The sequence below is a fragment of the Sceloporus occidentalis genome, unplaced genomic scaffold (genome assembly GCF_023333645.1).
Source record: "Sceloporus occidentalis isolate IW3139 unplaced genomic scaffold, rSceOcc1.0.p SCAF_4, whole genome shotgun sequence".
In the NCBI taxonomy this organism is placed as follows: Eukaryota; Metazoa; Chordata; class Lepidosauria; order Squamata; family Phrynosomatidae; genus Sceloporus; species Sceloporus occidentalis.
The window spans coordinates 146149981-146162390 of NW_028316984.1; the positions used below are offsets into that span (position 1 = coordinate 146149981).

Genomic DNA, 12410 nt, shown 5'->3' on the forward strand with positions numbered 1-12410 from the left:
TCCATTTACACCCCCTTAAAAAACTTTTAAAAAATCACATTTTACCAAATGTTAACTTCAACCATGTTTGAATTTGCTAAATGGCCAATACAGCTGCCCCTGCATATTTTCTGGATTGTGAGATACCACATTGTAGCTGCAACAGGGGATCCCTAAAGAACAAGCCAATGGACTGAGACCTTCAACCAAGGTAAAACAATATTTTTCTTCTTAAATTTGGCCTTTATTAGCATGTTTTACCTCTACACCTACCAAATTATTCCTGATGCAAAAACATGGGGGCTTCTTGAAAAATCGTTTGTCCTCTGCCTCCAAGAGGCCTGTGGCCTCACAGGAATGGAGACAGATTGGAATGCAAGAGAAGAGTCCTGTTGATATGCAAATGGACTTTAAATTTCCTGGACTCTGGAAAACACCCAATTCCCACATTGCCAGGAGGAGGAGGAGCCAGCCTGCAAAATTTACCCTCATACCATCTTAACTAAGGACAGAAAAAACAAAATGTAGGCATCTTACTAACATCTCTAATTTTTCTCCTGTTTGGTTTGTAACATCTTGCCTGATGAAGAAGTCAGTGGAGCTTGCAGCCAGTATACAATCGGTCCTTCTTATACACAGATTTGCCATCCGCGGATTTGAGCATCCGTGGATGGCAAACCAGGAAGCTGTCCCCAATGGCACGCACACCGCCATTGGGGACAACTTCCTTCTCCTCCTCTCCTCCGCGCCTCTTCGAAAGGAAAGGCCCGGCAGCGGCAGAGGCAGCAAAGAGGAGGAATGGAGCGTAGCAGCGCCAGAGGCCTTCAAGGTCTCCCACACCGTCACCCGGCCTCCTCGTCACTGCTGCGGAAGGGCCGGGTGTTGGTGCTGGGCCCTCTTGGCCTCCAACACCGGTATCCGGCCCTTCCGCTGCAGCGGAGGCATCAAGGCCGGATGTAGGCGCTGGAGGCCTTGAAGGCCTCCACGGCGGTTCTGCTTCATCGCCACTGCCATGGGAAAGGCCCGGTGGTGGTGTTGTTGGGGGCCAAGAGGCCTCCAGCACTGCCATCGGGCCCTTCCATGGCGGCCACCGCCGCCACCCAGCTTTTCCCGCAGCGGCGGTGAGGCCAAGCAGTTATGCCAGAGGCCTCCCAGGCCTGAAAGGTAAGTAAGAGGGAGGGAAAGGAGGGAGGCAGGGAGGAGGGAAGCGAGGGAGGGAAGGGAGGAGAGTGGGGAGGCAAGGGACTTTTGTTGCCAATGGCGGTGTGCATGCACATGCGCCGCCATTGGGAACAAATGGGATTTGAGCATATGTGGATTTTGATATACGGGGGGGGGGGGGGGGTCCGGAACGGATTCCCCGCATATACCAAGGGCCCACTGTATTGTGCATTTTGGTTGGCCAGTAAAGGGTATCACTGTTTGGTGGATATTTGTTTGAATTTGCTAAATGGCCAACATAGCTACGCCTGCATATCACACACTTGTCCCTCCATATTCGCTAGGGTTAGGGGCACAAGACCCCTGTGAATATAAAAAAACGCAAATAACCAAAACACCATGTTTTGGCCTGAGAGGACACTTCTCTAGGAATGTCTAGGTCCTCCAGTGCAACTCTGTGGTCAACATCTGACAGACACTGACCATAGAACTGCGCTGGAAGAGCTACAAAGGCCTAGTAGAGCATTCTCTCCAGGAATCTCTAGATCTTTCAGTGCAACTTTTAGTTAAAGTTGACCATAGAGTTGCACTGGAGGACCTAGATATTCCTAGAGAGAACATATTATTCAAATCCGTTAATAATCAAATCCACAAATATCAAAGCCGCAAATATGGAGGGATGACTGTATATGTAAATGCATTTAGGCTGTGCGTATGATAATGTAATTTAAAGATATAATTTTAATTTTGCTAGTCACATCTATTACCATTACATTCAGTAATATACATGAATTACAATTAATGAGTAATATTAGTACCAAAAACATTACTAAGGATTCTATATGGTGTTGTATGGGAGGAGGTCATTGGGGGATGACACCATGAATTACCGCATATAGTGCTATAACTGTGAAAGGGGCAGGGCCTCTGGAAAAACTATTTCCTACTCTGGACATAATAGAACACAATTATTATTGAAGATTTATGTAATTAACCCCAATGGCCTGGTGGTAGAAGACTCAATTTGTTGTTATGCCACTCAGTGGGGACTGGAACCCTAGACTCTTGCAGTCTTGGTCCAATACTGGAACCTCTGCATCACACTGGCTACTTCATGGGGAGGCTCAATATATACATAGACAGATATATATACATCTCATGTCTTCTGTTTCCATCCATTGGAGCAATGACATATTTCCTTATGATCAGACTAGTGCTCAGTTTAGAATCTTAGCCCCAAGTAACCACATGAGTGATGTTGCAGCTCTTTATTATTTTTAGTTTAGGTATTTTTGTATCACCTACCAGCTTGCAAAGTCTCCCAAGGTTATGAACAAATAAACACCAATTAAAACAATACGAATATAAAAGCATGTTCAAAACACATTTTAAAAGAGTACTCTTTAAAAACAATTAATTTTCAATTTAGAAACTAATCCTAGAATCCAGTTTTTAAAGTGAGGACCATGCAGCTTCTGGTCAGCTGTGTGAATGGCCTTGGATTTCCTCATTACGTGCTTCATTTTATCTGTTTCTGTTCTTTGATCGAAGGTTTATAGTAAGCCAAATTTACAAGGCAGATTTATGTAGTCTTTCTACTCAACAGACAGTAAGTCCTTAAGCCTTATCTATCATTAATCATTTTTCTATATGCAGGGCAGTGTAGCAACTTTTTTGTTTTTCTGGTTTCTCTTGTTGACCTTGGGTAATTCCAGCCAAGGCTTTTCTCATGCGGTTACCCTGCCATGTTCACGCAGATTAATGGGAGGTGGGTCTCTAGATGTCTTTTCTCATGCTTACCATCACATCTTTCCTCTTTTTTTCTAGGGAAGATAAATGTAGTTTTAAGGGCGGAAAGGTGAAATAGTTGCATTGAACCGTCTTGCTAGAAACCCAACATTCTCCCTTGCAGAATTTGGAAATGTTACTTTTTGGGCTATAACTCCCATAATCCACCAGCCTAGCATACGAATATTTTGAATTATCATCCTCCCAAAAGGAAGCAGAACCAATACTATAATATATACTATATTGAAAATTAGGCTTGAATGGATCAGGGAGACCATACTCGGCCATCTTGACATGATCACAGTTTCTACTTTTAAGTAACCTACCGTACAGGGTTGTTGCTAGGTACAACAGAACAAATTTAATGCAATCCTAAATTGCGAAGAGGGCAATATTAAAATTATCTAAATACATTGCCTTGAGGGAAATTAAAGGACATGGAGCCAGTGTGGCATAGTGGCTTAAGTGTTGGACTATGACACTGAAAACCAGGGTTCAGTTCCCTGCTTGGCCATTAAATTCACTGGGTGAGCTTGGGCAAGTAACATGTTCTCAACCTCAGGGGAAGGCAGTGGCAAACCTCCTCTTAACAAATCTTGCCAAGAAAACCCTGTGATAGGGATACCATAAGTTGGAAATGAGTTGAAGGCACACAACACCAAACAACAAGTATGCAAATACTGTAAAAGAAATAACCATATCTGCTTATTGAATTGTTCAGAAATGTCTGACCCCAATGGAGACTGCAATCATGCCATCACATAATTTTTTAAAAAATTACAAGTTATTTGGGTGCTGTAGAATTTGCTGTAAAAGAATCAAGTTTTACTTCTTCTTTTTTTCATATAAGCCATGTCCAGAAGCAAGTTCCTCCATGTTCAGTGGTGCTTCTTTCTTTAACTAATGTTCACAGGGATGCAACCGTAGGCAATCATGCAACCCTCTGTCTTTTGTTGAACTGCAAATCCAACAGTTAAGAATGCTTGGAAATGCAGACCAACAATACTTGGAGATGAGAACCAGGATGGTGTAGAGGTCTGAGTGGAGTCCAGGAGGTCATGATTTGAATCCTCATTCAGCCATAGATAATCACTGGGCAACTCTGAGCAAGCCACACTCTCTCCATCTTAGAAGAAGACAATGGCAAACTTCTGAATAAATCTTGCCAAGAAAACCCCTATGACATGGTTCCCATAACTTAGTCAAGGGACATAACAGCAACAACATCTGAACAGCCACATGTTTGCCACTACTGCTGTAAAAATAATGCAGTTTGACACCACTTTAAATGATGTAGCTCCATCCTAAGGAATCTTGGGATTCACAGTTTTAAAAGGTCTTTAGCCATCTCCGCCAAAGAGTGCTGATGCCTCACAAAACAACAAATGCCAAGTTTCTGTAGGATGGAGCCATGGCAGTTAAAGTGGTATCGAGCTACATTATTTCTACAGTGTATATAGATATACCCCTGGTTACGGTTATGACCTAAAAAAAACAATATGTCTTTGGTCCAGATTATGTGAGAGTCAGTATCTCCCCATATGAATCTGACTGAGTCTCAGAGGAGGGTATTCTTTCAGTCCCACCACCCTTACATCTGATGAAGACATGGGAGAGAATCATCTTGGTGTCTGCTCCTAGGCTCTGGAACTCTCTTCCACAGGAGGCTTGGTTGGCACCCTCTCTACTGTCTTCTCACCTGCAGGTAAACACCTTTTTATTTATGCAAGACTTCAGCTCATAACTTGCTGCAGAAAAGTCTTTTAATGGGGTATGCTGTGATTTTAACTTTTTGCTATGTTTCATATGTTTTAAGTGTTATAATATTTATTTAATTGTTTTTAAACTGTATGGTTTTAAACTATATTTAGGTTTTTTAAAGTTTATACTTTGTACACCTTGTGGTAGATGCTGGTATTGATTTAGCTACATTTGGTATTAGTTTATATGGCAAGGCACTATGGGTTCCACATTGGGGGGAACTGTGAGGGATTAAGAGGGTCAGTCCAGCAACATTTTACAGACCTACATATTCCCTGTTCCTGATCCATTGCACTAGGTGTTCAGTTCTGGACTTTTCCTGAGCTAAGAGATATTTTAGTTAGAAAAACAGTGTAGGGAGACTATTGTTTGAAAGTTCTTTGTATTTAAATCAAATTGTACCTGCAAGTTTTAGATACTAGGAGCCAGATAACCTATGAGAAAGAAACCAGTAGGTACAACGGATTTTGTTGTCGCTGCAAATAAATTAATTGTTCAGATTAAGAGAATTCCCAGAGGGTGAAGAAGTCACTTCATTGAGCTGCTGTCAGAATTTAGGAGTGTGCCAGTAAAAAGACAACAGATATTTCAAGAGAGATGTGAATAAACAATCAAATTAACTACAGCAGTAGCCACTCCCTGTTGACAAGCCAAAACTCAAGAGAGTATGGCAGTTGCATTGTTAGAATGGTGGTAACAAGTGCTTGATTCACCCTTCCTTTAGAATCATCTCCTGAGCCATCTCTAGATGGAAAGTTAGAACAGCGGGACAAATTGCAGTTTGCAGGTGGTCCAAAGGCCATTTTTGCAGCCTTCACCAATGCTGGAATGTACCAAAAAAGCTTTTCTTGTATTCCAGGAGACTTCCTGCAAGCAGTAGTTTTGGAGGAAGTGGCGGCAAGGGCCAAGGGCCCAAAAATAAAACCTACAAGTGCATTTTGGGTAATTTCCAGATTTTGTGCACTTTGTGGTAGATGCTGGTGTCAAAGATTTGGCTCCCAGAGCAAGTAAAGCCGCTGATCCCTAAGACAGATAAATTGTTCCTAGGATAGCATCAGCACCTGACATTCTTGAGACACTGGCTATTCTTGCCAGAGTGAAAACTGGAGAGACCTCATGCACTTTTCAATAGTTATGTAAAAGAGGAAATTCATCCAGTGTTACTTGTTATCTGGCTGCATGACAAGCCACTTGGAAGAGCCCACTGTTGATGCCTGGTCTGGAGGAACTGTAATCCTCCCCTCCTCTGGTTGGGCATTCTAGGGCTCTAAAATTTCCCCACAATGTCCCTAACTTAGCATCATTCAGGCATTGTGGGAACCTAAAAGGGAAATTAGACCCAGTCACCCAATAATGCTTGAAGCACTACTTTGACAATTGTGTGGGGATCCTACTAGATTATACTGACCTTGTTGGGGAGAGCAGAGGACACTTTACTCAGTGTCCCCTGCCCAGATCACTGAAGAGGAAAGATCAGAAAGTGGCCATGAAGCTTTAGTAAGGTAGAGCCATGCTGATGAAAAAGTCTGCTGAGACATAGAAAATGTTACAAGCTTTTAGCACTTTCAAGTTAGGTCAAACATGTACAAGGCATTCTGAACCAGATCCTCAAACATCTCAACATGCTTTGCTGATGAGGAGATACCAGTTAGAATAACATTTCCACATCAGATCTGTAAGGCTCCTCAGTTTAAGTCATATATCTGCATGCAAATTTGCTACATATTGGCCCCACAAGCATTCACACCAGACTTGTTGTACATGCGGCTTGCAAGATAGTTTAGACATGTGCAAGATCTAGAGTTGGGTTGAGACCTCTTTCTATACGGCTTTCAGGGATTAGCTATCCCTCAGTTCTCTGTGCAAAATGAGAATGGAACTTAGAGCTGTTGCACTAAGAGCATACAAAGATAAAATCTATTGCATTATCCTTAGTAAAAGCATCAGTAGCTATTGTTCCTTCTGATACGACCCCCAAAGTGGGTCTAGGATACTAATGTTCCCAAAAGAGCTTACAGAAGCGTGTGTGTACATGTCACTTTCCTAATCCTTCTCTGCTAAACATCCTATAGTTGTGGGATCAGCTGTACCAATGATTGTGACACTAGGAATTTTCACATCAGCTCATTACAATAAGTCACTTAGGGTACAATCCTAAAACCCACTTATCTGGAAGTAAGCCAAACTGAACTCAATGAGCTTTATTTCTGTGTACACATATAAGATGCTATCCTATTTGTTGTTGTTGTTGTTCTTATCTGCTGTCAAGTTGGCTTTGACTTATGGAGATCAAATTAATGAGATATCTCAAAAAGGCCTGGGGCCATTCACACTACAGAATCATAGCACTTATTTTACTTTGACTGCCATGATTCCATCCTAGGATTGGTAGTCTGGTGAAGCACTAGAGCTCTCTGGCTGAAAATTAGAAAAGCCCCTCCTTAAACTGCAAATTCCACAGTTCCATAGGACAGAACAATGGACCTTATCACACAGAGGAACTTACCATGGGTAAAATGCTTGCAAAATGTTCCTGAATTGTTGCAGAAGCAGGAAGGTGTGATCGTTCATCTTTGAAGCATCCCACTTCTCTCCCATTGACGAAGTGTTTGCGGAGAAGCTGTTTTTTGAATAACGGGATATCCCATTATTTAAAAAATGGCTTCTCTGTGAACAATTTGACAACTGAAGAAAAGTGGGATGCCTCAATGACATTTGAGAAGTGCAACGAACAATCACACCTTCGCACTTCTGCAACAGTTCAGGAACGTTTTACCCACGGTAAGGCTCCGTTTGATAAGGTCCAATGACAGCTAAAGTGAAACAGTAGTATTATAATTCTGCATGTTAGGAAGGATCGAATTAGGGGAATTTTAATTAGCTCAAATACGAGAGGCATGTCCTAACAACGCATGCACAGGATCGTGTCCCTATATGTATACCAGAGGTCGCCTAGTCCACCCCCAAGAGAAAGAGACTCGGATACCAATGAGGTGCAATTAAACTATGAACATTTATTAAAGTCACACAACAAAAGGGATCTCTCACACACACACACATTTAATGCTATAGCTGGGAAGGGGTGAGTTCAGGGAGTAAAGGAAGGAAGAGAGAGGCACCGTTGGGAATATTACCTTAAACGTCTTCTCCAGGAAGTCGGATGCAATGTAGGATGGATAGTGTATCACGGCCGTGGGGATGGGAAAAGAAAGGAGAGGCCGCGGTGGCTTAGGAGCTGAGTTCCGGCAGGCAAAGCTAACTAGAGGCCCGGTGACAGTGAGCTTGGCTTCGCTCAGTGATTTCAGAGGAGCAAGGATGCTCTTTGGAATCTCAGGCTCAAACAACTGAATGCTCAAAAGCCCAAAGTGGAGCTGAAAACTTGGATCTTATATAGGGCTAAACATATCCTCAGGCAATGGCTTGCCTGCAAGACAAAGGCGTTGATTGCTTGGGCTTTGTCTAAGCCGAAAGCTACACAATAGTTGCACAATGCATGAGGTCTGACACTTTTCAGGAGAGCAGCTACCTTGATGGCCGAGCCGTTAAGCTAATCACTGGCTCATTAAGAAGGAAGTCACAGCTATTGTCTTCCTTGTGCTGGTCCCTGCGAATCTGGTTTTGCAACTCCCAAAAACTTCCTCTGAAAGGTTTAAATCTACCTTTTTCCTGAGACCATGCCTTGGCAGGGCAGCTGGCTACGTGGTCTCCTCGCTCTTAGGTTAATGGCGGATCGCTGTGGGGTCAGTCAGGGGTCATGGCTTCAGACCGCATGGCACCCAAAATTTTATATAAATCCATACTCGGTAACATGCAATATGACTAAGCCCCGACAAACCACACACCCTGCTCATGTTTTCAAGCTCAAGGCCATGGTATCTTTGATTGAACAAATCCATCTGTAATGTGGGCTTCCTCTTTTCCTACTGCCCTCCACTTTACTGAACATTAACATCTTTTCTAACGAGTCATGTCCAATATATCCAAAGTACAATAACAAAGGCCTTTATCACACTAACCTGTTATCTCACAGCAATTGTGTTGTTTAAGCAAACGGAAACATACCAGTATGGAAAAATCACTATCATACCTTCTCTGCAATAGTACTGTGGTGCCACTTGGGTGATACACATTCCTGCAATCAGTCATTCCACATTGCTTTGCTGACACTTACTTCCTCTCCATGTCCATCCTATATAGTGCATGCATACTGCTTATTTTTTCTTTCCTATTTTTTGTCACAATTGCACAGTATTGATGTTTCTTTGCTCTGTCAATTGAAATTACATGCATGCTCAATGCAGCTCATAATCTACCACCTCATTCACATGTTTGCAACATGTGTCTATCCATCTGTTGAAATCATTTTTGAGTAATTGCAGCATGTTGGAAATCTATCACAGCAGCACTATAGTGCAATTATGGCAAAAGAAATTATAAAAAATAAAATGCTGGGGAAAAGAGTAAAAGAAAATGGTTCCTCCACACCATGATGCCCTCTTTGTCTGGACACTGAAAGTGACAGAAGTGACTCTGCCTGAGGACAGAGAGGGGAAGAAGAGAACAACTCATACCATAGCACTGCTGGAATATCAGAATGAATGTATCATACTAGCAGAATAAAACTATCACACCAGAAGCAATAGCTGAAGAGCAGTGATACTGGAGCCCTTAACAGGTTATTTCCATCAATGATGTGGTCCAATAATGATGGAAATGCAACGCAACAATGGGAGAGTCATGTAATCAGATAATAAAGAAAGATCAAACGCAGAACTAGTACAGTCGTGCAACAAACCTATAGTGAGATAAAGCCTTCAGTTTAGTCTTTTTGTGGTTTCTAGTGGGACTTAGAGTCTGACTGCTCTCATTTATTTATCTTTTTAGTCATCCCTATAGTCCTATACCCAGAGAGCAATCATACACATATCTGAGTAGACATGTGAGGATTGTCCTTTCAGCTGTTTTTTTGAGCCATTTATCTCATTCAGCAGCAGTACTCCGTCTCTTCTGCTGGGAATGAATTTGGTCTTAGAGAATGCAGTGCATCACATGCAACCCTCTGACTAAATGCAGGAGAAAAATACATGTTTGGAGTTCAGTAGACTGCTGCACATATACTGCATGAAATGCAGCAAAGATTTAATCTCTTTCAAAAAGCCAAGACTTGTTTGCTTGCCACATCATGTTTACAGAACATAAGAACCGTGATAAGCTCACTGCCCCTTCATTTGTCTTATGTTGCTATGCTCTGTTTGTTGACCAAAATTACCATCCCTGACATGCTTTAGAAATGTATGTAAGCAATGGAGTTTGACCCTCTTTGAGTGAGGGACCCTCTTTGAGTGGGGTTCTGAAATATAATACCTTTTTGTTTTTTAACAGAAAAAGAATCTTTTGAAGAGTTGGCCAGGAGGATTCAGAGCCAGAGTGCCCAGCAAATGGTGCAAATGGCTATGGAAATGTAAACATGACTGACTGCATTCCTTCCTTCTTTTCTTGCCTGATACCTTTGTGGCACAACCTCTTCTTTTCCAAGGCCCTTACTTCTTGATGGTTTTCCTTGGGACCCTCACCTCTCTATCTGCATTCTTGCTTCAGCAAGATCTTCCCTCTTTCTCCTTCAGCCATATTGTCATGTTTAGCAACACTGCTAGTGAAGGTATTTTTCAAAGATCCAGTCTGAGCAACAATATACTAGTGGTATGATCTTCTGGCTATTGGTAGCATATGGATACACCAGTCATCTTAAGCAAAGCTTCGATCTGCTTGGAGAGGTGGGATATAAATTATTATTATTATTATTTGCTGTAGACAAACTTTCTTTGGGACTGGATCCACAAAAGGACTATAATGTTGAGATGGCGCTCAACCCTGCAAAGAGGAAACAATTGGTTGAGTTGACACTGTGGCTGCTGGCACACTGCAGAATGCAGTTTGACATTGCTTTAACTGCCATGGCTCCATCCCATGGAATCCTGGGATTTATAGTTTGTTGTGGCTAGGGTTGCCATAAGTGAGGACCTCCAAACCGGGACAAATGTAGGACAAATGCAGGACAACATTTTCAAATGTAGGACACATTTTTTAAAAATGGAGGACACGCAAAAAAATGAGGCTTTTTTAGAAATGTTAATATAAATCCATGTTTCTTAGGCATGATCAAAATGGAGGACATTTTGACATTATTCGTAGACAGATCACGGAAATGTACTTCCCTTTCTGGCCACCCCCCTCTCCCCATTCCAAACAGCACATTTGGGCATTGATCATGGCTTTATTTTAACATTGCCTCTTGCATATTTCAGAGGCTTATTCCACAAACAAACCCTTTGGTCAAGAGACTTTGGTTTTTCTTCATTTTAACTTGTTTTGTCTGTATTCCACCCCACTAAATAAAGAAGACATGAAATGGAGTTAATGGGTACAAGTTGTTCAACAAAAAAAGTCTTGTGAGACTCTGTAGGCAAGAGGTGCACCATGTTAAGAACTGCATTAAGCACACTTAGGCTGCTGCCACACTGCTTTCACTCTCATCACTCCATCCTATGGAATCCTGGGATTTGTAGTTTGTTGTGGTGCCAAGGCTGGGCTTTGAAATCTCAGGCATAAGAGAGGCAAAAGGCTTGGGCTGCATCTACACTGGAGAAATAATCTGGTTTGAGACCACATTAACTGTCTTGGCTGAATGCTATGGAATTCTGGGAATGGTGGTTTGTTCCAGCACCACAGCAGAATGGCAGTTAACCCCTGGAAAGCTCTCTGACCAAGGTGACCAATGCCCTCACCCCAAAATGTAGGGCACCCAAGCAAAAAAAATGTAGGACATGGCCAAAAATAAAAGCTAAAAACACCCATGTACTTATAAATCCATGCTTCTTAGCCATGATCCAAATGGAGAACATGTCCTGGAAAAGGAGGAGGATGCCTGGTCACCTTGTCTCTGGTCCAAAACACACTGCAGAAATAAAACAATGCTGGACTGAAATGCCCAGAGTTCCTCACCAAAGCTGCATCCACACTGAGGAAATAATCCAGTTTGAGAGTGACTTAACTGTCCTGGGTTAGTGCTGGGGAATGCTGGGAACTGTAGTACATTGTGGCCCCAGAGCTATCTCTGACAGGGAGTCCCATAACCCTCCAAACGTAGTTGAACTGCAGTGCCCAGAATGCCTCCCCAGGTGCATCCACACTGAGGAAATGGTCCAGTTTGAGACTGCTCAGTGCTGGGGAATCCTGGGAATTGTAGTCTATTGTGGCCTCAGAGCCATGACTGACAGAGAAGTCTCAATGTCTCCCAAACACTAGCATTCCCAGGATTCCCTAGCACTGAGTTAAAGCAGTCTCAAAGTGGGTTATTATTCCTGCAGTGTGTGTGAGAGATATAAAAGCTAGGGACTGGATTCATTTGGAGGATCTCTGTGTCCAAAACACACTGCTTGGACTGCCAGGGCTCAGTGCTATGGAATCCTGGGAATGGTAGTTTATTGTGGCACCAGAGCTCTCTGACAGAGAAGCCCAAATGCCTCACAGACCCCAGAATTCCAGAGCATTGAGCTTTGGCAGTTAAAGGGGTCTCAAAGTGCAGAGGGGGGGGGGGGGGAGAAAAGCCAGGGAGTGTGAATGAGCTCTGAGAGGAGGAGGAGGAGGAGGAGGAGGGAGGGAGCCAAGGGAAGTGGCCAGGACCACCAAAGGAGCCCCTGCTTTTCCTCATCATCGCAGCC

At 42.8% G+C, this 12410-nt stretch overlaps 1 protein-coding gene across 1 annotated transcript in view; it reads left to right on the forward strand.

Moving 5' to 3' along the window:
- The first annotated feature begins 371 nt into the window (after window positions 1-371).
- The window catches only part of RHOV (ras homolog family member V), a 53564-nt gene continuing 41525 nt past the window's right edge, over window positions 372-12410 (forward strand). The window contains exons 1-2 of the mRNA XM_089521926.1: window positions 372-503; window positions 4443-4633. The gene's annotated coding sequence lies outside the window, so the exon portion shown is untranslated. The remainder of the gene's footprint in view (window positions 504-4442; window positions 4634-12410) is intronic.